The sequence below is a fragment of the Schistocerca gregaria genome, unplaced genomic scaffold (assembly GCF_023897955.1).
Source record: "Schistocerca gregaria isolate iqSchGreg1 unplaced genomic scaffold, iqSchGreg1.2 ptg001068l, whole genome shotgun sequence".
NCBI classification, from domain to species: Eukaryota; Metazoa; Arthropoda; class Insecta; order Orthoptera; family Acrididae; genus Schistocerca; species Schistocerca gregaria.
In genome coordinates, this window is record NW_026062413.1 from 17,501 (window position 1) to 22,500 (window position 5,000).

The following is a 5,000-nucleotide window of genomic DNA, read 5'->3' on the forward strand; positions in this document are numbered from 1 at the left end:
CCACATATAGATGATTTATGCGAATGTCCCTATACGTGCTGTAAGACTGGGCACACAACGTGAATCGCACGTCAGCCACACACTCGAACATGCACCACTCTCGGCCTGCAACGGAGACACACAATACGTAAACATCTGGAATGCGACAATGTCGAGTGCATCCTCTCTGCCACATTGCACCGTCGACACTATGATAACCAGAGCAGTAGGTCCACCTATAAAAGCACAATACCCCACTCCTCCGACAACTACCATTGCTCAGATAAACCAACACCACCAACACACATCCTACACAGAGGGGCACCAAATATCACCCCCCCCGCCCTCGTGTTATACCACATGAAAAATTGCAGAAGTGAGAGACACAGACCCGCCAGCCTCTTGCTACAAGCATCGAACCGACGTGACATATCTGACGGTGACTCAGGCATCCGCGTACTGCCACAACTATCCACCCCCCCCCCCACTCTCTCTCTGCCCCCTTCCCACACAATACCGAATTTAACCAACTTTATCGCTTAACCTAACTGTGGCTGTACCAGATTATCGCTTAACCTAACTGTGGCTGTACCAGATTATCGCTTAACCTAACTGTGGCTGTACCAGATTATCGCTTAACCTAACTGTGGCTGTACCAGATTATCGCTTAACCTAACTGTGGCTGTACCAGATTATCGCTTAACCTAACTGTGGCTGTACCAGATTATCGCTTAACCTAACTGTGGCTGTACCAGATTATCGCTTAACCTAACTGTGGCTGTACCAGATTATCGCTTAACCTAACTGTGGCTGTACCAGATTATCGCTTAACCTAACTGTGGCTGTACCAGATTATCGCTTAACCTAACTGTGGCTGTACCAGATTATCGCTTAACCTAACTGTGGCTGTACCAGATTATCGCTTAACCTAACTGTGGCTGTACCAGATTATCGCTTAACCTAACTGTGGCTGTACCAGATTATCGCTTAACCTAACTGTGGCTGTACCAGATTATCGCTTAACCTAACTGTGGCTGTACCAGATTATCGCTTAACCTAACTGTGGCTGTACCAGATTATCGCTTAACCTAACTGTGGTTGTACCAGATTATCCCTTAACCTAACTCAATTTGTCCCTTAACCTAACTCAATTTGTCCCTTAACCTAACTCAATTTGTCCCTTAACCTAACTCAATTTGTCCCTTAACCTAACTCAATTTGTCCCTTAACCTAACTCAATTTGTCCCTTAACCTAACTCAATTTGTCCCTTAACCTAACTCAATTTGTCCCTTAACCTAACTCAATTTGTCCCTTAACCTAACTCAATTTGTCCCTTAACCTAACTCAATTTGTCCCTTAACCTAACTCAATTTGTCCCTTAACCTAACTCAATTTGTCCCTTAACCTAACTCAATTTGTCCCTTAACCTAACTCAATTTGTCCCTTAACCTAACTCAATTTGTCCCTTAACCTAACTCAATTTGTCCCTTAACCTAACCCACGTTGTCCCTTAACCTAACCCACGTTGTCCCTTAACCTAACCCACGTTGTCCCTTAACCTAACCCACGTTGTCCCTTAACCTAACCCACGTTGTCCCTTAACCTAACCCACGTTGTCCCTTAACGTAACCCACGTTGTCCCTTAACGTAACCCACGTTGTCCCTTAACGTAACCCACGTTGTCCCTTAACGTAACCCACGTTGTCCCTTAACGTAACCCACGTTGTCCCTTAACGTAACCCACGTTGTCCCTTAACCTAACCCACGTTGTCCCTTAACCTAACCCACGTTGTCCCTTAACCTAACCCACGTTGTCCCTTAACCTAACCCACGTTGTCCCTTAACCTAACCCACGTTGTCCCTTAACCTAACCCACGTTGTCCCTTAACCTAACCCACGTTGTCCCTTAACCTAACCCACGTTGTCCCTTAACCTAACCCACGTTGTCCCTTAACCTAACCCACGTTGTCCCTTAACCTAACCCACGTTGTCCCTTAACCTAACCCACGTTGTCCCTTAACCTAACCCACGTTGTCCCTTAACCTAACCCACGTTGTCCCTTAACCTAACCCACGTTGTCCCTTAACCTAACCCACGTTGTCCCTTAACCTAACCCACGTTGTCCCTTAACCTAACCCACGTTGTCCCTTAACCTAACCCACGTTGTCCCTTAACCTAACCCACGTTGTCCCTTAACGTAACCCACGTTGTCCCTTAACGTAACCCACGTTGTCCCTTAACGTAACCCACGTTGTCCCTTAACGTAACCCACGTTGTCCCTTAACGTAACCCACGTTGTCCCTTAACCTAACCCACGTTGTCCCTTAACCTAACCCACGTTGTCCCTTAACCTAACCCACGTTGTCCCTTAACCTAACCCACGTTGTCCCTTAACCTAACCCACGTTGTCCCTTAACCTAACCCACGTTGTCCCTTAACCTAACCCACGTTGTCCCTTAACCTAACCCACGTTGTCCCTTAACCTAACCCACGTTGTCCCTTAACCTAACCCACGTTGTCCCTTAACCTAACCCACGTTGTCCCTTAACCTAACCCACGTTGTCCCTTAACCTAACCCACGTTGTCCCTTAACCTAACCCACGTTGTCCCTTAACCTAACCCACGTTGTCCCTTAACCTAACCCACGTTGTCCCTTAACCTAACCCACGTTGTCCCTTAACCTAACCCACGTTGTCCCTTAACCTAACCCACGTTGTCCCTTTGCCTAACATAGTTCACTGCTCGGAATCTCTGGTGTCGTTGTTATCCTCATGTAGATGTCTTGCGAGTGTTGCTTACTTTCCACATATTCCCGCTATCCACTGTCAATTGTACTGCAATAGGACTATATCGCCCCCCCCCCCCCCCCCCCTCTGCCCCTCTCTTTGTGTCTCCGTCCTCTCAAGCTGGTCGGTCTGGCGTTTGAGTGTTAAATGAGCCTCGCAGCTGTTCAGTTGCGTTCAGATGTCGACGCCCTCAGTGTACGTCGTGGTATGGTCTGTGTCCATTGTCCGCTGATGTCGTACGCGTAACCCACACGCTGTACCGATCATCGGTAGTTACGTACAGAGTGAAGTAGTGTGATACGTGTGACCGTACGCTGGCTGTGCCCAACGGTGTCGAATCTCAATTTCCATATGTTGTGCTCGATGCTACTTGTCTCGTCTCCCAATAACAGCTAGGTTGCACTGTGGTACGCCGTAGAGGCGTGTGGGAGGAACGTACGAACGCATTGTATGTCACCCTGGGTCGCTGGGGGTGGTGGTGCGGTGAGTCAGGTCAGGTCAGCGTGAGCCGTGTGATGTAGTGACGCGTGTATTCCGACTTTGTCGTATTGCCTCACACAAAGTGCTACCCTGGTGGACCGCGTTCCATATCTGGGACATGCCGCAGATGCCGGTTGACAGTGGATCGCGGAAGGGACATCGCATACGTGCGCGGGCCACCTTCCACGTGTTCTCTTCTGCACATGTCGCAGTGTGTATGTGGTCTGATGTAGCGTGTCGTGACACATGACATCCTGGCATGCAAGAATTGTTGAATTCGCAAATGTAGGTGGACATCTACGTTTACTGCCCAAGATACGCAAATGAACTGGAAATCCGTTGTTGAGCGGTTGTTCACGCTGGAGGTGAATCTGTGATGGCGACGATCGGTACAGCTATTAACCGGTTGTTTCAGCGGTACCCGCCACATCCACACACGTGACTAGGCCCATGTGGGTATGAAGCGATACGCGGCGGTGGCTTGGTGGGACTGTTCCCGGCCGGTGAAGGGGGGCCGCCCGGCGTGTTGGCCGCGCGCTGCGTGGGCGCACGCGCAACAGGCGGCTGGTGGGGGGCGCCGAGTGGCAGGAGCGCCAGCCGACGGGCTCGGCAGGCGGCGCAGCTACGCTGCGGCGCACCCTGCACGCGGCGCCTGGCGGCCAAAGTTGGTTCAGCCGAGCCCGGTGCGAAGCGCGGTGGACATCTGCAGTGTGCTGGTCTGATTGAGGACTGTGTGCGTTGAGGATGCGCCGCCGCCTGGCACTCGGCGCCGCGACGCCGTCTGCTGCTCGGTCGCCCCAGCGGTTCTCGCAGGTGGTTTGTATCGCAGTTGTGCGGACGTGTTGGCGCGTGCGCTGTGCTGGGAGAGTTCGCTTCTGCACCCAAGTGGGGCTTTGCCCTTGTGTGGCGCTGGCGTTGGAGCTGCCGGTCACCATAGGTGGCGCGTGTTGTCTCCCGCCGGCAATGCCACGACAGCACGCTCCCGGGCCTCTGTCGGCAGCGGCAAGCTCAGTTGGGAGCAAGGGTGTTCGCACTAAAACCGTCTACTCGCCTAACTCCGGGCGATTGCGCCTCTCTCGAAACCGACCAAGTACCTAGGACGGCGCTGCGCGCCGCCGGGACCTGAGAGGGTTTCGAGGTGTATCGTGCAGGGGAGCTCGGCCTCCTCCTGTTTGCAGAATAATTGAGCGGACGCTTGCGTGTTCGCGCGGGCCCCCGGGACACACTCCCGGGCGGCCGGCTGCTCAGCTCTAGTTGACGCAGCTCCCTGGTTGATCCTGCCAGTAGTCATATGCTTGTCTCAAAGATTAAGCCATGCATGTCTCAGTACAAGCCGCATTAAGGTGAAACCGCGAATGGCTCATTAAATCAGTTATGGTTCCTTAGATCGTACCCACGTTACTTGGATAACTGTGGTAATTCTAGAGCTAATACATGCAAACAGAGTCCCGACCAGAGATGGAAGGGACGCTTTTATTAGATCAAAACCAATCGGATTGGCTTGTCTGGTCCGTTTGCCTTGGTGACTCTGAATAACTTTGGGCTGATCGCACGGTCCTCGTACCGGCGACGCATCTTTCAAATGTCTGCCTTATCAACTGTCGATGGTAGGTTCTGCGCCTACCATGGTTGTAACGGGTAACGGGGAATCAGGGTTCGATTCCGGAGAGGGAGCCTGAGAAACGGCTACCACATCCAAGGAAGGCAGCAGGCGCGCAAATTACCCACTCCCGGCACGGGGAGGTAGTGACGAA

The 5,000-nt window shown here is 52.0% G+C and overlaps 1 non-coding gene across 1 annotated transcript in view; it reads left to right on the plus strand.

The window, feature by feature from the left end:
• The first annotated feature begins 4,510 nt into the window (after positions 1–4,510).
• LOC126327883 (small subunit ribosomal RNA) overlaps positions 4,511–5,000 on the plus strand; it is a 1,893-nt gene continuing 1,403 nt past the window's right edge. Inside the window, exon 1 of the ribosomal RNA XR_007561561.1 lies at positions 4,511–5,000. This exon is cut by the window's right edge and continues 1,403 nt beyond it. This is a non-coding gene — a ribosomal RNA (small subunit ribosomal RNA).